We start from the raw sequence: 24164 nt of genomic DNA, 5'->3' as shown, positions 1-24164 counted from the left end.
GGGACAGGCCAGACAGGCAAAGGCAGATGAAACAGAGGGGCTCTGTGAGGTCTCTGTGACCTCCACTCTCCCAAGGCACAAGCTGGAAGTCATTGCTCCAAAAAGCTAACAGAAAAAAGTGAGAAGTTTGGGGGGGGGGAAGAGATCAGACTCTGTATTTGAGACTCTCGGAGCTGAAAGGGAATAAAAAGCTGGTTGAAGCCTAGCAATCTGCTCTGCTAAAAAACCCTATGTGCAGACACAGAAACAATGCTGATTTTACATTAGAAACCAGGAAACGAGGTGGAAGGAGAATGCAGGACAGCGCTGTGTTTCTACATTAGGGTTTTTAAGTACACTGCAGGATTTCTGTCTCAGAGTACTCATTGAGTTACATCAGACTGTAATGGCCTGTTGATTTTGAGAGATGATGGCAGCGCTGCTGATGCAGGGGGAGAGGAGATGGAAGGAAAGAGAAGATGTGATGTATCAGCCAGCGTGCGCACACATTTCAGATGATTACCCCTGTACTCCTGTGTGAGAAAGACACGGCGGATTCACAGTGGGACCAGGACCAGGAGGGGACCGTGCATGGGACCCTGTTAGTAATCTAGGCAGACACGGCAGGCGGTTTTGGTCCATCCCTGATTCCCACTTCATTCCTCCAGGGCAGCAGATGCCAAAAGCAACATTTTTGCAGGGGAGTCCCATCCAGGGCTGGCAGGGCCAGAGCCACACGGCATGGCACAGCAAGCATAATGGAGGAGGTGAATCTCGTGTGTTCAAGGCGTGCAACATGTTCCTGAGATGGATTCAGTCTCACTCTGCCAGGCTGACAACTTTGCTTGCCTGCCTTTCTCTCTCTCCTGTATTTCACAGAAAGATGGTATCCTTTCCTTTTCCTTTATTTGCTCCTGGGCAAAAGCAATCAAGAACAAAGGATGAAAGAAAAATGCAGGGAGGGTGGGGAGAGTGAGGCGGGGGAGGGACATTTGAGAGTTAGGGAGCAATCTTTAGCAGAGAGAAGATAATTTAAAAAAAAAAAAGAGGAAAAAAGGAGATGCAGAGGCTTGGAAAAAAACCCACAATATGCAAATGAGGCAGAACAAAAATCAGAGCTGGGAAAAAAATAAAATCACACCAAACCCATTCATTTCTCCATAAGCTCTCTGTCTCTCAGACAAGGGGGTACAATTGGGGTGAGGGGTTCCTAAAGCATTCTACCACCCTCCAACTCCAGCAAACTCCCACGGCTCACTGCAGGCAGGCAATCTACCCTCTGGGGCACATCAAAGGAAGGGAAGAGTGAAGCATTTCTGGAGCAGTGGAAATCCTTGTTTTTTCTCCGAGGTAGGGAGCTGTGGGGCAAACAGAACCAGCCAGGTGCTTCTAACATGATGTTTGTCAAACAATCTGATTTCAAGCTTCACTGGAGTAGTCCCTCAGAAGCTGCTTTAATCTACTGCAGCACTTCTCCCCCACAGCAGGCTACATTCCTCCTGTGCCTCCTCCACTCTTCCACCAGGACAGAGGTTCCCCAGGAGCAAAGACCTCCACCTCAGCTCGCAGCAGGTTGCCTCACAGACTGAATCATCTCAGGCCACACCACAAGCTAAGGAGGATCAGGCTTGAACTGGAGGTTTCCAAAGATCATCCAGCTGCACAAGGAAAAGGGGGATTTTGCTGCAGCAGATGACATACTGTTCTCAGTGCAGAACCCTCACACTGCTCAGAGGTGGGTGTCAGCAAAGGTGGCCTCTTCCATCCAGACCATGGAGTAAATAACTCATCCATCAGCTTGTTCATTAGTGACATCATAGCTGGTGGTGTGTTATGACACACCACAGTGCAGTTACCCTTCTACTCATCATCATTTATTTCTTCTTCTTCCAATGTATGGCAAAACGTCAGTGCGTGCTCCTCAGCTAGGAACCGTGAGAGGTGTAAAAGGGAACTAGGAAGCACCAGGATTCCTGATTTTTAAACCTAGTCTGGGGCTGACTCACCTGAAATACCACTTTTTAGCACCCGTAGGGCTCTCCTTTCACGTAAACAGCAGCCCCAGCTTTCTGTTCTTCTTCCTGCCCACATTTCTATTTGAAACATTATTCGTTTGTCCAGTTCTGCCTGCAAACACTTGAAGCCAGGGACTATAAGCCATGGCTCAGTCTTTACAAAACAAAGTATTTTTAAACAAGTTTATCAATATCAGAAAAATGGATTATTATTTTTACTTACTACCATGGAACATCACTTAACTCAGTAAATACTAACTGCCTAGAAGCACAAGTCACAGTTGTGTTGAAATGGCTACTTAAAAAACTATTTCAAAAAGTTGACAAATTCCACACCAGGGGTGTCTAAGCACTGGTGGGGTGTGTGAAAGCAAAGGCTAAGCCTTGTACTGTATTTTACAAAGGACGGTGGATATCAAGGTAAAGCAGACATGGGAAGCTGTGCTGGTATTGAGGGCAGTCAGATGTCTACAGGGAAAACACCAAAAGAATAAAAAGGCAGCAGTGAGGGGGCAGGGAGAAGAGGACAACAAGTTTTAGCAGAGATTTTTGCCACGCACACTGGTAACTGCAATCACCTGCAAAGGTCTCTCCCACCTCCAGTGACCTGAGTGGCTGTAGGCACTGGCTGTATTTTCGAGGAGCTCCCTTGCTCCCAAGTGTGACTTCCCCACCCCACAGGGAGGCAGAGCAAGAAGACGTATGATGTCTCAGTTCACATCTAAGCCAGGTCTGTGTCCCCATCAGTAAGAACTGCCACCACAACTGACACTAATTGGTTCTCTTGTTGTCATGCTGCAAAGGTGACAAGGACCACATGGGCACCGACAAGAAGCCTCCCTTCCCTGGTCCCCTCAGGTCACGGGTAGGTACCCCGGCAGAAGCAGTGTGCATGCATAGCTGGTATTGCCACGATGTGTGATGCCTGCTCGGTGAATAAAGAGCATCGCTATCTGGAGCTGTCGAGCCTGCGTCACTCACTGCAAGAAGCAGGGGGGGAAGACAACTACCAGCTTAAACCAGATTTTACTGGTAGGAGCATCACCAGAATTCAGGCTCTCGGGGACTTTACAAGGGAACCTAAAATATTACCAGCTGCAGTTGCAGCCTCCATATCCTCCTCCAGCCTGGAAAAACAACAATTAGTACATGTGTGCATTAGTGCATGCATGTATTTGCATGTGCCTGCAGTGCAAACACACACAATAAACAGAGCAAGAAGAAAGAGATTGTTGTTTGAAGCTCAAAGAAGCTATTTGTAAAAATCTGTGTGCAAGTTAGAACCGAAAAAAGGCAAGAATTACTTTCATCTTTCAGGGGGGAGGGGGGCAGGGAATTAAGCACACACACCCCCCAAGCAATGCCCAGGAAGAATTATGCCGCTCGTGATAAAAGCAGTTTTCTGGTTCTGTGAAAAATCTGACATAATGAAAGTACCTTGAATGCAATTACTGGCACTTGTTTAGCATGGCAGGGCATTGCACTGCCACTGGGCTCGCTCCTCTCTGCTCCCAATTAGCATGCCAAGTACTCCAGCCACACACATGGGCTCACGGGTCAGGGATTGGCGCAGAGGAGCAGCAAACAGCTACCTGCCCTCCAATGAGGGAGCGAGCGATGTGCTGGAAAGCTCCAGCTTCCTTCATTTTACATCCTCCCATCCCTATCACACTCTTTTCCTCCACTCCTCCAGGGTCTCTGGAGGCAGTGATAAAAACCGCAAACTCTCCCCCTCCTCTCTCAGCTGGTCTCATTCACGGCTCATGGCAGACCCGGTTTCCTCTGGGGACTCACTAATGAAGACGGCCAACGTTAATCTCTTTCCCCCTCCCTGACGGGTCGATTTATAGTTCCACGGAGAGTCCTGGATTGCAGCCAGAGGGCTTGACACATTCTTCTTGTTCCAAGACGGAAGGGGGGGAAGAGACAGGCTTGCGCGCGCACACACACACACACAGAAGATATACACACACACATTTATGATTTGGATTTAGCTGGAAGATGCAGCTGGAAAACCTGTTTACCTGTTCTGAAACAGCTGCTGTAGGGAACAGTAACCAACAGCACTTTTGTATATATGTGTACACTCCAAACATCTTTGTGTTTCCATAGCACCTCTTTCAGCCCAAAGACCCCAAATCACAGGGATCACTCCCTCATCACCAGGATGAAATAAAGCATCGGTTGTGTGCCAGCAGCATTACCCGTGAGTCATTAGGAGAGGAAGTAAATGATAAGTTCTCCAGGATAAACGGCAGGGGGAGGGAAAGGGGAAATTTTAGACAGGCAGAAAGTAATGAACTGGAATTTGGCCAGGACACTGAGGTTATTGTCCTCTCATGTTGTGAAAAGTGCAGTGGGATCTTTAACAATCGATTGATCGAGGCCTCAGCTCTACCTCTCATCCCTAAGAGGTTCCAGCACTAGTTGCAGCTTCTCCAAGAGCGATGGTGGTGCACAGGTTCAGGAGTGGCTCAGAGAGAAATGCACCCCTCTGGTACCCTCACCTGCTTTTCTACCACAATGCGTGGCACTACCTGTACTGGAACTTCTCAGACCTGTCATTCCCACAGCTGCACCTTCAAAGGAACTGGAGAGAAGGAGAGAGACTGATATTTTTTCACCACTGAGCTATAAGAGAGCTGTAAGGGAGCTAGCTATAAGGGAGCATCCCTTCCCCCTGTGGCAGCCTCACTTGGCGCTATTTGTTTAGTTCACTCCCCGTCCGCACGCGGGACTCGCCCGCACTGACAGCACAGCTCTGCTAATAGGGTCAGTCAGTGAGCTACTTTTGCAGAGCCACAGGGGAGCACAAAACACTGGCTTTATTCCTGTAAGACCTATACATTACCTCCTCACCCCTGCCCCCTCAGGAACCAAGTGGTGGATTTAAAAGGAGCACTGTCAAGTCATTTAGGGCCATTATTTTGCACTAGAAGAAATGGCCTTTACAAAGCTCAATGGAAGCACGGTCTCATTCCATCTTTAAGTAATCTTGAAGGTTTCAATTGCAGGGCTGTAAACCACAATGCAAAAAAAAGCACAGACAAATAGATCAGATCAGATATGAGACTGCCCAGACACAGAGTTCCCCTTGCCAAGCTGACTGCAGAGCAAAAATAGAAATGAACACTGCACATAATTATAGTATTTTACATTTCCACTGCACTTTCCATCCTGACAGATCCCCAAATGTACACACACGTGCATGCATGTGCATACAGAGAGGCAGGACATTGGGAAAATTCACTTGCTTGTAAAAAAACCCAAGGAATTGTGGTCCAGTGGTAACAGCTTGTACTGAACCAAAGCCTTCATTAACACAAACACACACACACACAAGCTCATAGAAAATCATTCTAATGTGAAACAAGACTAAGCCAAGCCACAGCAATCTGTAGATCAGCAGCTCCAGCACTTCTGCTGCTGCTCAGCATTTCCCCCCAAAACAGAAGATTAGAAACTGATCTTTTATTAGCTCTTGCCCTCTGTTTCCCAGCGAACCCCAAGGTGCCAATTCCACTTTGCTACCACAGGGCAGGGGCAGCTCTGCAGCTGTTGATCCACAGTCTTCTCTTCTCCCGCTGTCAAGCACTTTGCAGCCTGTAAGCAGGCACATCCTCCAGCCCTACTGGCTGCAACAGCCCCATTCTGCAGACAGCAGAGCATCTGAACAGGGGAACCAAAGCCAGGGACAGTGCCCAAACCACAGCGCTCCTCTTTCCCTCCTGAACAAAAGAGCCCGTGTCAAGTACAAGGGCCCCTTCTCTCCTTTGTGTCACCCAAGGTGCTCTGAGCAAGGATGAAAAGAAAATGGCCAGGAAAGAGCGCTGGAAGATAAGCAGGAACAGAGACATGATGCTCTGGCAGAAACCTTCAACTTTCTCAGTAGGCTGGGAGGCAGGGGACAGAAGAACAGGCACTAGCTCGCGCCTCAGCCTGGGAGGCTGGGTAACTCCCTTCTTTTTCCCACATGTCTGTGGCAAGTCAGTTTTGTCTTCCACATATTAAATATCTCACAGCAGTTTTAAACTCCTATCTGAGCACACAGGCATTTCGATGCTGATATGTGGCCAAGCACATGAAGAATGGGGGTAGGAAGTTCAAGAGGAGACAGAGAAGGCAGCAGCTCTGAAGCACTACAAAACCAAACTGATAGGTCAGGAGGGAAGGAAACAGTCTGAGGTTACGAAATGATACAACAGCTGGCTCGATAGAGCTGCGATTTTTTTTTAATGAAAACCAGGAATCTCACCAACAGTACAATGTAATCAAGTGCAGTATGCAACTACCCGTTCAGGAAAGAGCCTCCCTGCTAGTAGTCTTAGTCCTTACGCTAGCACAAGGCCAATATCTGCCTTTGATGCCTCTCACAGAAGAAGTTGTTCACTCAGCAACATGCTGCATCATGTCTGAGGCTCAGTGAATGATTGGCCCATGCCCATCTCAGCAGATATTTTGGGGAAGAAAGAGATTTTGTCAAGGACACTGCAGCAACACCCTCCCTTATACTTAAGGAAACAGTCATGGGATTGCTAATGTCCAAAGAGGACTCCAGGTTTTAATAAGGTCACTCTGAAAGAGCCCCATCTAATAAGCTGCATGGAAGTCAATTTATCGACCTCAGCATGTGAAGTTGTGGTTGCAGGGTGTGTAGGTAATTCATACCTAATGCTCAAGGCCATCCCCTCTGGCTACAAATGGGAGACCAATGCGATTTCTTAAATTTCATTTAGTTTAATAGTCCAGTGCATTATTCAGGAATGCAAGGAAGAGCCTTCTCAAAACAGGATTTTTATTTTGACAATGTCACTTCAACAACAAATAGCTGGCTGCTCAGTTCCCTTAGCAGGAGACAGCAGGTGCTCAGCTGGCTGATTTAGCAGCAGCCGCAACTGCCACCACGAGCTGCTGGGTGCAGTTCACAGGCTGCAATTCTCAACTCCCCCAACGGGACTGCAAATTCCCAAGGAGGGGGAAGGGCTAACAGGAGCGAAAGAAAAGGCAAGGGGGCAAGCTTGGTGTGAAGCATTATTAAATTAATGAACAAACCTCACTGCCACATCACTGGGACACCCTCACTGGAGTCCCATGGGCACCTATGTCAGCTGCCTTCCCCCAGCCCTGCGTGCGCACCTTCCCACATAAGGAATTAAACTCCTTTTCTCCCTTCTCCCCCACTAGGAAATAACATGCCCACTTTTTACCTGCAAGCAACATCAGCAAGATACTCCACAGTCTCCTGAGACCTTCCCCAATAGGTTCCTTTTATGAAAACAAACCAGTGTCCTCAGTAAACAACTAGAAAGCAAGAAGACCATGTCAATACAGCCTTGCGCTTACAGAAAATCAGGACTATGGAAATACCTCTTAGCAGAGGGTATGGTACAGTGAGAGGCTTGTGGCAGGAGATTGTTAGAGATGACCTTAAAATAATCTTTAAAATTAAAAATAGACAGGTGCATGTGACTTTGTGATTTGTTTTTTGTTGTTGTGGGAGAATTTTATTTTTTAAAACATATCACATAAAAATGGCAAGAAAAAAATTCTGGCCATTTCCTTTACCTCCCCCATCTTGCACATCTAGCAATGGAAGTTTTTTCTAGGCTGAAATACTATGACAATCAGTGGACCAAGAAAATTATATCTCCAAAGCAGTGAGAAACTGAAAGCTGTGATGTTAAAAGAGAATGGGATTTTATTCAGTCCACATTAAATGCTGTATGGTCTTCACTTGCTTTTGCTACTGTCTATACCAAGACTTGTATTTATTGAGTTATTTTAAGCTGCAGACAGCCAGAGGAATCAAAACTCTCTTACCTACAATTAAAGCACAGAAACATCCGTTACACCTCAGCAGCAGTTCTCTAACTAAGGCCTCCAAAAAATTAAAACACAGAGCACACATTACTCTTTATTGCAGCCTTAGACAGATCAGGCTTGATGACAGTACCACTTTTTAAATCCATTATGGCAGGGTGAATGGGGGAGACAAACTGGTACAACCCCAGTGTAAAATAAACATTCCCTTTGGGTCATCTGTAAAATTAAACTAGACTCAACGCTAAAAAGCACGTTTAAGGAGAGAAACATGAACCTTCCAATTTTTTTACAAGCATACTATTAGTGGAAGAGGCTTGAGTAAAGATAATAATATATGAGTGTATTGGCTGACTGTTATTGTTGGCTACTCAAGCAAAGTAGGGCTTCAACAACCCAGAATTTACAGGACTAGGAGCCTGGTGGGTCCCTGGTTTTTATTTTGAGCCAATTCACATTCACTTATGCTCTTGGATAAGTCATGATGCCATCAGCAACATCGGCCCAGCTGGAAAACTGGGTTAAGAAAGCAGTGGACGCTCATCAAAAAGTAGGGCTTGCCTGCACAGGGACGCACAGGAGAGACATGCAGAAGCACTTTAAGCAGATGAGTAAAACGACTTTAAATGCCTGTATAGACAGATTTATACAGAATGCAAATGTACCCCTGATTTGCCTGCTCCACTACTAAATCGATTTTTACTAAATCAGCTGAAAGTTAATTTAAGTCTAAATAAGGGTATGGTCAGATCAGCCAAGCAATCCGGTCAGTGCAGGCTAACAAGTTGCTGTCCTTTCAGACAGATATCAGTAACTCACCATATGTTCTTCCAGCCTTCTGCAATGCAAAGAACCTTACAGTATCCTAAGAGAAATCTCCCACAAACTGTTTTTATGTGACTTAAAAATCAGAGGGGACAGTTTGGCTGGGAGTCAGCAATCTGGTACGTTGGCAGGGGCGGGCTACAAAGGATATCCCAAGAGTTGCCAGTCTAGCACTGTTTCTTGGCTCCAAAGTTAAATATACAGTCAAACTTTTAATTTTCCCCAAAAAATACAGAAATGGAGCTTTGACCCTGCTGGGATGCTGCCTCAGGAACACCCAGAGATGTTGCCACCAAGAAGGAGAATTCATCTGCAGCAGGATGTTTTCCAGCACTGCAGTCACTTCACAGAAACAAGAAGCCAGGCAAGGGCTGTTGCCAGCTTTCACACACGCTACTCCAGGACTGGGCAGTGACTCAAGAAAACAACTTCCCAGCCTCATCCCAGAAGTGACCCCAGCCATGCACCTGCCTCAAGAGATACTGGCATGCCTTTATGGCTTTGACGAGAGCATGCTTCTCATGCATCGGCTTCCTTACTGGCAGGAGGCCCCACAAGCCACATGGGCTCAACACTGGGTGGACAGATCTCCGTGATGGGACATGGAGAGATAGGCTTGTCACTGAATACAGGGGAAATACAGAGTTGGCACAGTAGTTGTTTCCTGAAGGACAACAAGTTGCTGGCAGCAAGGAAAACCCTGGTTTGGTGTCTACCTGATTTTCAGTCCTTCCTGCCCCAGGGTTACATTGCCCTTGACTGGCATTTTCTAAGAATGAGAATACAAGGACAGAAGAGATGTCACTGCTCCCCCAACCCTCCTGCATCAGGAGTCGGCTGGGGGTGGGCTCAATCCATTGTACCTGACCATACCATAACCCTTCCAGCCAACCTGCCAATGTGTCATGAGGGCCATCCTCTCCTGGCTGTTCCATCTAATTGGCACACACCAAGTGCCAGGGCTCTTCGGTGTTTGCTCTCTCCCCCTCTCTCCAGGGCTGTGCAGCATTAATGTTTCACTAGCAGCTCCCGCTCTCCTCACAGCTCTATCAAGCACATCTCTGCTCTTGACCTGCCGCCCCTGCCACCGGGCTCCTCACCCCCAGAACCTACACCTGCCCCAGCCGGGCTGCCCCTCAGTCCCAGCAGTGCTCTGCATGCCTTTGGAACAGGAAAGCAGCAAAACCCCTCACTGCCACGGGGAGCCAGCTCAGACCACCAGCCTTGTCCTGCCTGCAGCTTAACTAGCACATTAAGGCTGGAAGGGAAAAATGCCCAGCACCCCTCCTGCATCCCCACCAGCTCCCTCCCTTCCCCAGCTTGCCACCATAGTGTAAACCCTTTTGCTTCTCGCCAGAAATACGGCAATTATTTCAGAAAAATCTCTCCCCTCATCACTGGTAGAAAAACCACAGTCTGAGACAGTAGCTCTCTTGATGATCGCAAATAGTGGAATATTCCAGAAAAAGAGGAAGATTTGGGAAGGGGGAGGGGAGGAGGTATCTGGGATCCAATCTTCCTCTCCCTGCCAACCCCCTCCATCTCTAGCAGATTTCATTTGTATCATGAGGATTTCTGTGAAATTTTCATCCAACCCTCCCTCTCTCCCATTTCAACTCCCAGCTAAGCTCAGTCAAAGGTGCACAAGAATAACATGCTGCTACCCTTTTCTCGCAGGCTGGACAAATAAGTCCTCAGTTAGCCACATGGAAGCCATTAAAAATATATTAACATACCCAGCAGGGTCTGTCACTTTTTCTTTTCTCCCCTCCCCCCCTCCTTTTCTTAAACATAGAGAAGGAAGAAATCTTGCCACAGTAACAAGAGGTTTTCATCAAGTCTCATTACCTCAAGCACAGCCGCGCACCACAGCCCCCACAGAGAACAGCCTTCGGTTCCCGCTGTCATTAAAGGAACGAAGATCTTAAACAAAAATTAAACCCAGGACAGCATGGAGTTGGGAGCACATGAATGGATCAGGCAGGGAAGGGTGCAAGAAAGCTGAGGGGAAGAGCAGGAGCAGAGCCACCAGACAGGGCTCCACTCTTGCAGCTTGGGTGGGATGAGGCAGGTTAAATGTATCCCACAGAGCAGGGCAGAGGCAAGCATTTACAACATTTTGAGCCAGCATCCAAAGGTATGCTATATTTCACAGATTTAGTGACACAGCAATGTCCTGGAACATTAATAAAGGCTCAGGGTAAAACCAGACCAGCAATTATGATAAGCAAGCAGCTTTTTCTCAGTCTGCAATGCTGCATGACAAGGATGATTTTGCACACTCTGACACATGTCCATTTTTACTCTAGAAGGTCCTCATCCCTTCCAAACAGCTTGATGGCCCATGCCTCCTGGAGCAGCTGCACAGCACATCTTAACCTGCAGCAGCTGCTGTAAGCCTGAAGCAGGTGGCTGCTGGTGTTTAATAACTTGGGAGGAGGGTTTGAAGGGTGGGAGGCAGCAAGTCTACATTTAAACAAGGGATTTCTATACCATTGTTAGTCAAAGGACTATCAAGTCAAAGTGCCCTTAAACTGTAGTTTCTCAAGTATTTCTTTGGGCAAATCACTGGGTTAAGCAGATTTCCTCTCCACCCTGGCTACTTTAATCCAGACCAATTCCCTGATCCAGTTCAATGTGCAGCAGCACGTTCAGCTGCACTGACACAGCTGAACAAGCAGCTCAGGAGCAGCAGCAGGAGCTGCTGAAAACAACACTCGTAAAACTGCACCCTCGGATTCAACAGGCATGACGCTTAGTCCCAGGGGAGCAAGACGCTGCATGCAAACCCTGTGAAAACAAAGGGAAGAGGGATACTTCATGCATGGCTAACAGGAAAGAGATGTGCTGAGCCAAAGAGGACACAAAAAATCCAAAAATTTGGTGACACTGTGGCCATGTTTTATGCACCTCTAGATGAGACAAAAATGGGAATGGAGGAAAGCAAAAAGGTCTCCCTTGTGAGCCGGACAGTACAGTCAGGAAGGGCAGAGCTATGCAGAAGAGCCAACAATGGTAAAGCACCAATGAAGGGTGGACAAAGACCTCTGAGGAGTAAGGAGGATAAGAACCCACTGCTGGTGAGGAGCAGGAACTGCGTGGAGACACCACATAAATAACTCCCTGGCAGAGCAGTGAGAAGAAGGGAACTGGGACATGAACTGGATGATTCAGAGGCAGGATGAGAATGTAGAGGGTCCACTCTGGGCACAGAGGAGGGGAACAGGAGAAATAGTAAGAAAGATACTTCAGGTCTCTGGTGTCACAATCATTCCAATTGTGAACAGTTTAATGGGTCATTATCCAAACATTTCAAACACCCTCTGGTTCTGGAGTAATTACATCCATTCTTTAAAAAGATGTCACATAACATGGTCTACTGATATTACAGAAGCAGATAGGAGAGTAAGCAAAACGTATGACTGTACTAGAACCAGACTGGAAAATAATGCCAATTTCATAATGATATGATACAAGTCAGCGATATATTTGCCTCTGCAGCACTGAAACCTGCTCTACTCATCCCACCTTGGAAAGCAAAAACAAGAAAGTGAGGAGGTTCAGCAACTGGCAACAAAGAGACCTGGAAAACAGCAAATGCTTACATGAAGTCCATATGTGCAAAACAACAGCTATGTGCTGGGTAGGGAGAAAAAAGTCTTCTAGTGCAACCATGCTATACTGCATGCCAGGGCTGTGCCACAGTGGGTGTGCACTGTTCTCCCCAGGAAACCTGTCCATCCGCTCACAGCCAGCCACCACAACCCGGCCATAACTGCCACCAGCCATGGAAGAGTCACTCCTTGAGGAGCTATAGCAAGGCAGACTCTTCACCCACAGCTGCCAGATTGAATACACTGCACAGTCTTCACTGCTGAGCCCTATGGTTGGTATTTCTACAGTCTCGCAGACAAGCAGCTTGGCTGGGTTGCTCTTCCTTGCTGCTTCAACATAGAGAGCACAAACTTTGTCACGTAAAAGAAATCAAGAGCCCTGCTTTAAACTGATTGCAGGAAGATACTGGAGTCTTATCCACACTCCTGTGTTTGACAGCCACGTAATTAGGTCAGGGGATAGCTGTGCTGTAACAGATTCCTTGGACTTGGCTCTATCCAAGGTAGAGACACACATGAATGCTGCTTCAGCGTGTATTTGCTCACTTGCCAGCAGCCTGGATTCTTGAAAACATACTCTATGTGACTAGCCCATCTCAGATCACAACTCGTGCCCTTGATGTGGGCTCCCAGATCTCAACTTCTGCAACAGCCTCCAACAGCAGCACTAAGGACAGCGGGGTTTGAGCCAAGGTACAGCTGCCTACAGCTGAAACAGGCCTACAATAAATGCCAGAGAAGGGGAGCAGACTCTAGGCAGCACGTGCAAGGAAGGCACTTGTATTGATGCAGGCTCAGGTCATCCCAGGGACCAGGAGTCTGACACCCATGGTTAAAGCATAATCAAGAAATGTTTCCTGACAATGAAGTCTATTAGGCTGTGGAACAGGCTCCGATGGGAAGTGGGGGAAGCCTCATCCCACTGTCTCTGTAAGGAGTGATGGGCCAGACAGTAGAGAATCGAGCCCCAAGACCTGGTGAGATGGCCTGATGGGGTCAGTCTCATAAGACACCTCAGGAGTAACACAGACTTAAGAAATTTCCTCTGCCCCTCCTGCAATATCTCCCCAGTTCTGCCGACGCAGCTGCTTGCAAGGCAGCACCATGGACTAGATCACTGTAACCTGGGCCTTTTCACATATTTGGAGCGACAGGGCTTCTGATACACAGCAGGTCACTAATGTAAGTTACAGCACAGTCCTACCAAGGCTTGCATCCACATAACCAATGGGATGATGGCAGTACAGGACAGGAATGGGAGGTGAGGAAATAGGAATTTCTTAGGCCACGCTACAGGTATCTTTATACTAACCCTGTGCACATGAAATCACGCAAAGAAAGGCAGTGGAGGATGCAACTAAAGTGAAGGAAGGGCATTTACTAAACTATGACTTAGTATGGTCAGACTTGTGTAATTGGACATGGCCTAACATATATGGAAATTATCTTAATTTACAGCAGAGAATGTCCCTGTGGATAATATATATGGTACCAAGTAAGTTTCTGACACACTGGACTGGCACTAACTTAAGTATTGAAGGTCTGAAAGACTGTCTCAGTTTTTAATTTATGTAACATTTAATTGCGTCCCTTACACGTTTCCTTTTTATATTTTTTGAATGGGGAAAGATCAGCTTGGTTTTGAACTGTGCAGATTGACAGAAAGGCTTATTTTACCCCATTTAAAGCTATCAGATGCCTATCTATCTCCCTTTTGGCTTGGGTTTTGGTATGGGTTTTGGGTTGCTTTTTCTTTTTGTTTGGGGATGTGGGGAAAGGAGGTGTTAAGAATATAACAAAGTTCAAAATTAATGTCTCAACTTGTAACACACTTTCCCCCTCCCACAACACTGGTTGCAGAAGCTACCCACGGCTGACACTACTCATGAAGCTCCATATGGTTCTGCTTCCCTTCACTTTTCCTCAGCCTGACAAACTTTGGCACTGCTCAGGTTTTCCTGGTCCCTGGGAAACAGGAAGGATTCCAACAATTCCAGCTTCTCGTTCCTTTGCTTTCACAGAGCTCCCATGGTGCCATCTATGAAAAACCTACTGTAATGGCAAAGCATAAAGGCAAATTTGTCTGAATGTCACTGGTGCTGCAGGATTTTTCATACTGCATTCAATTTTGGTACCAATTACTTACATTGCATTAGAGTTGAAGGACTTCAGTAACATTAGAGTCCCTTGTCCTCAGCACAACTTACACATACAGCAACAAATGTCTGTGCCTAACAGGCTAGTAAAGTTATTTTATTTATGGTTGAAAGGCTTCAAAATGGAGCATCATTTTAAAGCACCCATGAGTTGACAACAGTTTGTACAATTATCACAAACCACTCAAAAAAAGCTTCCAGTACACCTGGGAAGTAACCATGTACACAGTGAGTACTCTGTATGCGCCATAACTCAGCAAACGCTTTTTGCAGCTCCCTTCTACTCTCAGTCATGAAGGATATAGATCATTACAGCCTCCAGCTATGGAGCTTCAGCTCACAGAATAGCAGCTCACACTTTTAGCTCTGGAGATCCCCAGTTCAATCTGCTGCATGTCAGCCAAGAGGGCAGCTGTCATATAATTACAGCCACAACTTTGCATGTGAAAAAGTAGGGAGAGTGAACAGAGATCTTATTATAGACTTCTGGTTGCAACCTGCTGAACAGCTCCCTATTTAAAGTAACTTCTTGTAAAGAGGAGGGAGAGGAGGTAAAGAAAAAAAAAGGAGAAAGAGGAAAGAGAATCTTCCAACTCATCTTCCCAATTCTCTCTGTTTTGCAGAAGAAACTAGTGCTGCTTTGCAGTTCTTTGTTACAAATACATGTGTATACTAGATGAAGCACACAAGTGCAGAGCCAGGAATAAGGCTCCTGGCTTATCAGTCCAAAAAAGAGAAAAAAGAAAAAAAAATTCTCATTGCTGCAACTGAGACATCTGAAGTCCAACAAGCTATCTTAGTTTCTTTCTGAACTATAACCATTTATCAGCAGCCAAGCCATTTAGCTATGCAATTCAAGTATTAACATTTAAGTACAAGAAATGTTAACTCAGTTACATCCTGTTTTCTTGAAACTGTGCATACAAGTTCTCAGGAAGACTTAACAAAACAGAGAATCTGGGAGGAGAGTATGTTTGAAATACAAAGGTACAAATCATGGCGAAAATTTCACCCTCAAATTAAAAGTTCTTTTAGTGAGTGAAACACAAAACAATTAGACCAAGTTTCTTCTTATCTGTTAATCTCTCTGCAGATCCTTCTGCACACACAGAGCCATTTTTGAGACAAACTTTTTTCCAAGCCAAGATAGTCAAAAACTGAATTTGAAATAATATAATCCAGTTTTAAAGAAACATTAGTTTTCCCCCAACAACTATTCTAGAAATTTCTATCCTCAGTAAAGCTCTTTCAAGCTTAAAATACAGATTAAGTCCTTGTAGAATCTTCTCTCCTCGACAGTCCCATCCATCCATCCATCCATGACCCAGCAGCACAGAACCTGAAGGTCTCCTACTCCCTGAGATGAATCAACCACTTTGGACCATGAGCAGCAAATGGAAGCAAACTCTCCAGCTTCCTGCAAACTACTTACCTGCTTGCTAAATACCATTTAAATAGACCAATCTGACTCAAACTGTTCAGTACCTGCCTGCAAGAACAAAGACTTGCTGAAACACGTCAACTAGTTCATGCACGCTACACCACTGCCCCTCCAAAACTCCCTGGAACACAGTGCCGTGCTTCCAACAGGATTTGAAGAAGTACCTAATCGACAGACAAGCTGGAAGGTGTTCACATAACTGCTAACACCAAGCACAAACCTGCAACTCTAAATTCCAGAATTCACCAGCAGTTTGTATTTAAACCAGTTGAATTCTCTGGTGACACCCTCTCATCAGCCTTGTTTCTGAAGACTAGTTTTCATTTGGCTCAAAGAGTCTTCTGCTCCTCTCCTCAAGCAAGACCTACTCAGGAAACACACAAACTAGCTGACCATCTTCCTCCATTTAGAAGACGGTGAGGGAGGGAATCAAGGACAGGAAGCCCCATTTTGAGGAAAGTTACGTGCAGCTGTGGCAGCACAGATACCTTTGGGGCTGATTATACACACGGAGCAACACCTTGGCTGGGTTCATCCCACAAGAGGGACTGATAAAAAGTTCACCTCTCCCTCACCTACTGCAATCAGGCAAAGCTCACAAACATCTGAACCACACTTATTACAGATGTCCAACAAAAGCAGTACAACCCTGTGCAGAGATGACTGAAATGAGACACTGGTGTGCTGTGTTCTGGTATTACTTCTGTAAATTTAGCACTGCTGAAAGGTTCCAGATAAACATTCTCTGGAGACCCAAATCCTCTGCCTACCTTGAGAACATATGCAGAGAAGACAGCAGCAAAACTTATACTTGCTTTTCTCATCTCTTCCAGCCTGCTGAGGCTGAAATGACTGACAAAGGTCCAAAATGAGGGACACACACAAATTATTAATACTGCACTAGTAGTCTTGCTGTTGCTGCGACAGTCTAAAGACTTAACAGAGGCAGGCTCTGCAGGGAAATACTACTTTACTTCAAAATCATTCATTCAGGAAACTTACATACTGAGGAGAAAAGAATCATTCTGCAGCATGCTCTGTCAAACCCTCAGCTTTAAAACCCTTAATTTCTAAAGCAAAAGCGATTTTAACAAGAACAGGAAATTTACGTGAAGCATAAGGAGCTTCAAATTTCAAGTGAGCAACACTGGAACGGCATTACTTCTGGACACAAATCCTAACACGCATCTTCTCATGCCTGATCTGGAAAGTCCATCCCACTTCTGGGAGCCAGGTAAGTGTTCTGTCTCTGCAGCCTCTGCTGAGACAGCCAAGGGCCAATACTAGTGAGAGGATAATGGGTAGCTGTGCTCTAGCAAGTGGAGGGGGGCCAAAAAGCCACTTCAGTTTGCTTCTCGGGCTTCTACCTGTGCTTTACACCCGTGCAAGGCTCCAGATTCACATTCTCACCAACCTTTTATTTCATTCCAGGTCTCATGCTATACCTGCTGCCAGAGTAGCCCCATGCCCATAAGCAATACACAAAGCGTTGCAGCTTCCTACTGATCTATTCACTTCCTCTCCCTTTTTGCAAGGGGAACAGTTTATGCAGGGGTATTAGTCTGTTTTACATTAATTTCAAGAACTGGGACAAACAATTTGAACTTTGACATTTCTGAAAAAAAATAAGTTATTTTCATCTTTATTACTAATCAGAATAGATTTACTTTTCATTTAAAACAGAAAATTTCCCTCCCAAAATATCTGAAGTGGTTACTGAAATGTTTTCTTTACCAAAGCCCTGCAAAGCCTCAAGATTATTAACAACATTTTGAATATGAAGAGGTACAACCTTGCTCCATATCCACAAAAGAAGAAAAAGCGGTCAATTTTTCACAGAATAAAGTAATTCATTTTGAAAACTAACACCTTCTATTAAAAATTCTTGCATTTAAAAACAAAAAAAGTTTCCAATAACTCTAAATACTGATGGGGGCAAAGAAAAAGCAAACCCTACCCCCAGCTGGATGGCATTCCTCTCTTTGGGTGCAATGTGGTAACATTTGATTGATGCATCTGATCCATTCCAAAACTCCAGGCGTTGTTTTAATCATCAATGGGTAGAATCCTATTAATTTTCAGGGAAAAAACAAAGAAAAAATAGAAAAACAGAGTAGAATATGGAGGCAGGACATGCGTTTGTCTAGCAGATCCAGCTGATTTAGCCAGACCTACAATAATCAACATATTAAAGATTGAGTTGACGACATAAATTCACATCTATCAGTATAAGCCCCTTCTTCCCCTCCACCCTCTTTCTGCCATCTCGGCTCAATCCAATCTCCCAACATGACCTGGAACATTAGTCCCATACCAGAGGAAATGAAATAGGAATAGGGAAAGGAGTGGGAAGATATAAACCAGGCTAAATAGGGATAGCATGAAGAGCCCATTCGCATGCAACCAAGAGCCTGCACAGGCCCTTGCTATGGCAGAAAACAGGAGATCAAGCATGCACGAGGAGATGGCAGGAGAGCAGATGTGAGAAGGAGAAGGTTCAAGTGGTCCCTGAGCTCAGGGTGGTAAGAAATGACAGCAGAGCACAGCAGTGAGCCCCAGCATGCACAACGAGCTCAGCCTTCAGCAGCAGCACTGCACCAGGTGACCTGCTAGCTCCTGGTGTCTGCTGTGATAGGCATTTTCAGTACTGACGTGCACGGTACAAGAAATATAGTGTGAACCTTCCACATCAAATAAGGCTGCACAGTCCATCCATACATTTATTTGGCTATCAGCCAAACTCAGATCCACCAATACCAACCACTTTTGCTTTGAAATAAGCCTTCATTTACAGTCTTGCACTGAACAGTTGCTGCTCTTTCATTTCAGCACTGATGAGCACTGCAAGCCCTATGGACCCACCAACGTAAGAGGTGGCACAATTTCAAGAGGAATTTACCCGTTCCAGAAGCAGCCAGAAGGTGAGCATCATCAGTGTGACCCTTCAGCTGGCCAGCTGACACATCGGCCCATATCCCATTCAATCGGCCTAGAGCCAGGTATCTCCCCACTAGAAGTGGAAACCTGGCTGAATGGTCAGCAGGATATCAGGCAGCTGATATCCTGGGAACATGAGCTGCACAAAGGACACATCAGTGTTGTTCTTTGGTTGTTCCTTACATCTGTTCTGTGTTCCCAAGTCTCAGGATGATTAGCAGCAGAGAAGTGCTGGGTGAGAAAAAGTAGAAAAGGCAAGAACAAGCTGATGTACTGCAAAGGGAAGGTAGCAGCAGTCTGAAGATGGGATCTTACAGCAGGAAAACTGGTTGCTACAGTGTAGAACAGAATCTGGGGAAAACAGGAGGGGTCTGTTCACAGAAAGAAGGCAAACAAAGGCATGCTACCACCGGGAATGGGAAAGGCCTGTAGCCCAGGGCTGATAAATCACATATTGCTACCAAAGTCTTACACCAGCCCCTGAAGCCTCTAGCACTGACCGGGGGTCTCAGCAACAAGGAGGATCAGCCACAAGTGTGCCCACCCAGGAGCCTCAGGTAGTCACTTAAGGTATCTCAGGTCCAGACCGTTAAGGGCCCTGAAGATAAGGACACAGACCTTGAATTCAACATGACACAGTCACATGGAATTCACACAATGGGAAGGATATGCTCCTGTGACAAGGACCACACAGCTGCAGCCCGTGCCTCCCTCAGGCTCCTCAGAGCAAGCGGCTGCACTCCCAGCCAGCCTGCCTTTGTAACCAACCCCCCTGTCCCACCAGGAGGGCCTGAACCCTGGACCATCAGCAGTGAAAGCACAAACCTCCACCTCACGCTCTAAATAATTAAACTCCGTGGGAGCAGCAACAAACTCATAAAACTCTTACACAGACCAAGCCAGTCATTAATGGGGGTCAAAGATGAGCGCTCTATTTTTTTTAAGTGTGCTTTGATGCGTGGGGAGAGTGGTGAGAGGAGATCTTCATTACCCTTTTCTGGTACATGATGAATTTTTCCTTTCCTGGCTATCAACACCTCCTACTTCCACCCGAACCCCATACCGCTGACAATCATCCATCCAGCCAGGGACAATTAAAAGGTGTGTTTGGATGACATCTGTGCTAGCTGGTCACCTGCAGGTAGGGAAGCAAGAGGCCTCGCTGAGCAAAGCCAGGCTTTACCAGAGGCTCAGCCGGTGCTTATTACGAGGTTTGGGTTTCCCCAGGGCCAGTGTGATGCTTAAAGTCATGCAAACCACAGCCTCACACACCATCTCCCCTACAGCAAGGCACGAAGCAGAGCACAAGCCAGTAAAATCTGTCAGGATTATTAGCTTGGGCTCAGAGCCAGAGCTGGGAGCTGCCACAAGGGTAGGGAGGCTGCCTGCAGCCCTGCAGGTCAGCAGGAAGGAAGTGGAAGTCCCCTGATAGGCAAGGAGAAGGAGCAGTCAGGAAAGGCAAGACACAGTTGAGAAAAGGTCACAGAAACACTAGTCTGACCCACCCCTTCTGGCCTTAAAATACATATATACACACATACACGTGAGCTGCTTGCTACTGTGCTTTGTTCAGACATTTTAAGGAGAGGTCTGCTCTTCCCATTCTATTTGCATTCCCCTGATCCATAACAGCTTTGGAAATGTTTCTGCAGACTTTCCATCAATTAAAGTCTTGGGTGGAGAGAAGAGAAAGCAGGCTGTTTTGGGGAAGAGATCACCACATCAACACAGAAAACTCCCCCAGCAGCAGGCAGGGATGTTGGATGCTCTATCGTCAGTTCCATTTGCAGCCTGCACCAGCCTAGCTTCTGCCAGCCTGCTATCTCTGCTGCATTTGCTTTGTGTGGAGGAGAGGCCACAGGCTGGAAGTGGCTCCAGGATCTCTGCTGTTGTGCCAAAAAAGTGACTGGTGTAGCAAGGCCAGCTTTTATTTATTGTTTATAAGTAGTAGTGAGAGATGCCCCTTTTTTCAGGTCACTAGAAACCTTCTTCCAACACACTCTAATACTTGCATGTTCAGAGGGAAGTTAGGAACTTCACACGCAACACCAGCTCTCACTCATCTTTCTCAGCATGGCAAAAGCAGCAGTTGTTACTTCCCTTATTCTTGAAAATAAGGGGAAAAATAGCTAGGACTCTTGAGCCTTGGCACCTCTTCCCTTCCACCCTTTGGCTACCAGAGCTACAGTTACTATTCAGGGCAGAAGTGCTTGACAGGGCACACATTCCAGGGGGCTGAGCCATCCCACGTGGCCAGGCTCAAAATGGCAGACAGCGATGAATAGGATAATTAGAAAGTACAACAGAAACCACAACACAAAACCAAGCAGCTTCTATTACAAGAAACAGTTCTATGGCATGGTTAGATCCATCACCCCATATGCTGGGTCGTGGTGGTGCCTCAGGAGCCTGCTGCTATTATCTGTTTGCAATCACATTTCAGCCCATCTTTCTGCTTAATGCATGAAAAGCAAAGCTAATCAGATTCGCTCTCTCTTTCTGTTTAATGTCTCCAGTTCCCAAGCATGCTTTGTACTGCTTCAATTGATGTTCAGCTAACACTAGCCAGGAGCACGCAGTGAAAAAAAAAAAAAAAACAAAAAAAACCCAAAACCAAAAAAAAAAAAAAAAATCAAAAAACAACTTGGAATTACCTATTAATTTTAGTCCTTCTTTCCACCTATTATGTCTAAAATTCCTTCTACACTTGAGCTTTGCAAACAAAAGTCAGGAAATTCCCATTTCCCTCTCTACGCCACACCCGGCTCACATATGAGTTCCCTTCTTCAAGCTGCTCCTCCAGTGGTATCTGGGCAATTAATTACAGGACAGACCTATCAGGCTTCCCTCTCACTCTCTGGGATAGCTTTTTAAAATATTTCCTGGCTAGGAACCTCCAGATTAGGATGTCTTCTGTTGGCACTGTAATAGCCTCTCTTTGTTAATCTATCTGAAATGACCATCACATGCTCTCCTACTCCCTCTCCCCCCAGTACTATTTAATTACTGCAGTCCTACATGGGAACTCTCATGCCCTCAGCATTTCCAGTCTAAGGACAAACAGGACCCCAAAATGGCTACTTTTTTCACTGCATTCCTTCGCACTCCAAAGGGCAGCTGGAGCATTGCTGGAGTCCACTTCAATACCTGGATCTTCACTACAGCAACCAACACAACAGCAGAGAAGCTGCTCCTAGACTCGTCAGATTGCATGAAAATTCAGCAAAGAGATCCAGGAAAAGACTGCCTTACAGGAACAGCCCTCATCATGAGCCAGGTTATGCAGCAAAGGAGGAGAGTCACCCATTATAAGCACAGTTGAAGATTTGCCAGAAGAACAACACACACACAAAAATCAGCAAGTATTTACAGGAGAAGAAAAAGAGATGTAGGTGGAAGACTAAAGTGCCAGGATACATATCTCTATCTAAGAGGACTGAAAAAAAGGGAGACTGCAGAGATGAAACCCCAGACAGCCCGTGCATCTGTACACATTCCCCAGCTAATACCCACTGCATCAATCAGAACAATGGCAGCTCCAGAGAAGACCCCGATTATCCAGCTCCTTCACTAACATCTTCCCCAGAGGCTGCACGCATGTGCAAGGGGATGGAAGAAAAACACACTTCTCAATGAGATTACTTACAGCATTTTCTATATTGCTCCATCTCTTATAAATGTATCTTAAAAAAAAATACTGCAGCTGGCTTATAAATGTGTCAGATTAAAAAAAATATATATCCTTGAAAACAAAGACACTTTGTGCTCAGCATATCCAGTGGCATCATTATTTAATATCAATGCACTGATTCTTTCCTTTATTCACTCCATCCTTGGAACACAAACCCCCTGTAACAGCCACCCAGTGTATAATCTTACCATGCAAAGCAACACAACCCTACAATAATCTTTCTCTTGCCATAACGTCTTTGAATACCAACAAGAAGAATTTAGGTTTAAATGCTTAAAAAACCCAACCCAACCAACTGCAGTACAGCACGAAATAAATCTCTAACAACTCTCAAGTTGGAGCAAATTCCCTCGTCCCTCCCTGTGACTCTCCTTCTTTGAAAATGGCTGCACAAACATTTCTAATTTGCGTACCACACTGATTGCAACCTGCCCCTCCTGACAGGTACAGCTGCTGGGTCAGTCCACACATGCACCGGCTCACTGCATCCTGCTGCTTCTGGCACTGCTCTTCACTGACATCATCTTTACCTTCATGCTGTATAAAATTCACCAGACAGGCATGATATCTGCCTCTTCAGCCATGAGGCAATTCCTGTAGGCCACCAGACACCTCTGTCTAGTCTCCCAAATGCACACTCTGATGTGCACTGTGCCCCTGCTAAGCAGACTCTTAGGCATGTGTCTCCGTGGACACACATCTTCCCCACAGGCAGCAAGGGCTAATGCAGATACACCGATCCATCAACAGCAAGGCTGAGGCAGAAACACTATCCATGCCAGTCAGCAGAAGCAAAGTTTGCCTTGGCCAATTCCCCTGGCGTCTGAGCTTCATCACATCCCTGGCTTCACTGCACCCCTGGAGCAAGATAGTGCCATTCTACAATACCACAGCAGCGTCCCACAAGGCCTTCCCAATTTCTGCTAGTGCCTGAATTAGTTAGGCCATAGCACCTGGAGCAAATGCAAGTCACAGTTTGGAGATAAAGAGACTTCCTCCTGGTGCCGTGGTACCCAACTCCAGGCCTGGCTCAACACGGCATGCAGAAAATTCTCCAGACATTTCCCTACCCTTGTCATTTATCCCAGACCACCTGATCCCATCAGCTCCAGGGCCTCAGTCCAAACAGTGACCATCACCGGGTTTGGGGAAGAACTTCCACAAACTCAGCCTACAGCTATCCCTTCAGGCAGTTTCCTTTTGCCTCCTCATAAGGAAGGATTATGGCTATTATTTTTTGAGCCCTTTAATAATAATATATGAGCCTAATAATAATAATAATTCTTAGGCTCATAGCAACAGGCTCTCAGGAACTACAGTCTGTCTTTTATTGTAGAGGCAGTGAAACTCAACCTTTTCCCTTTTTTTCCCCTTTTGAAAATACTGTTTGGGAATGAAGTCAGCATCTGGAGGCACATGAGTATATTCTAGGGAAAAAAAGAGGCGTGGAGGGAAAGGGAGGAATCTGAAAACGAAGGCTGAGGGCAAGGCTTCACATTACAACTGAACCAGGTTAATAGGTCACTGCTGCCAAAAAAGGGGGGGGGCATTTTCACCTTTCTTTCATTCCTTACCTTTCACTGCTGGCAAAACAAATATCACCCCTCCTGCGTGGCAGCTCTGATACGAGCCTGAACCTGGTGAGCAGGTCCAGCTCTCTGTCCCCGGAGAGAATAATTCACTTTT

At 46.0% G+C, this 24164-nt stretch overlaps 1 protein-coding gene across 2 annotated transcripts in view; it reads right to left on the bottom strand.

Annotated features, from left to right (window-relative positions):
- TCF20 (transcription factor 20) overlaps positions 1–24164 on the bottom strand; it is a 130609-nt gene that overhangs the window by 100581 nt on the left and 5864 nt on the right. The window contains exon 2 of one of the 2 annotated variants that reach the window (XM_027680092.1): positions 17808–17918. The exons of the other annotated variant lie outside the window; for it this stretch is intronic. The gene's annotated coding sequence lies outside the window, so the exon portion shown is untranslated. The remainder of the gene's footprint in view (positions 1–17807; positions 17919–24164) is intronic. 2 annotated transcript variants of the gene reach the window in all.

Source organism: Neopelma chrysocephalum, unplaced genomic scaffold, assembly GCF_003984885.1.
Source record: "Neopelma chrysocephalum unplaced genomic scaffold, ASM398488v2 Primary Assembly neopelma1_59, whole genome shotgun sequence".
In the NCBI taxonomy this organism is placed as follows: domain Eukaryota; kingdom Metazoa; phylum Chordata; class Aves; order Passeriformes; family Pipridae; genus Neopelma; species Neopelma chrysocephalum.
This window is presented reverse-complemented; position numbering and strand designations above follow the sequence as displayed.